Source organism: Penaeus monodon, chromosome 15 (assembly GCF_015228065.2).
Source record: "Penaeus monodon isolate SGIC_2016 chromosome 15, NSTDA_Pmon_1, whole genome shotgun sequence".
NCBI classification, from domain to species: Eukaryota; Metazoa; Arthropoda; class Malacostraca; order Decapoda; family Penaeidae; genus Penaeus; species Penaeus monodon.
The window spans coordinates 35825648-35826001 of record NC_051400.1 but is presented as its reverse complement, the minus strand read 5'-3'; positions in this window follow the sequence as shown (position 1 = coordinate 35826001).

The following is a 354-nucleotide window of genomic DNA, read 5'->3' as shown; positions in this document are numbered from 1 at the left end:
TAGCAGTATAACGCAGAAAAAAGGCGCTGATGTTAATCCAAAATTTCCATCAAGGCTCGTGCTAGTAAGACCTACATTCCAGCGTCATCAAACAGACATAATTAAGAGTCTGAAAATTCCTCAAAACATCACAGGCGTTTGGCTTCTGCGAATGACGTCACCTTGCCCCCCCCCCCCCCGAAGACCAAGGGAGGAGAGGGGGGGCGTCTCAACGTTGCCGTGATTAATGCAGCAAATATAACAAACTCCTTCGATTTTAGGACACACAAAAAGGACACATCTGTCTTCTATCTATCGGAAAACAAAACATTAAATCTAATTGAGTAATTTCTCATTTTGAGAAAGGTCGGATGT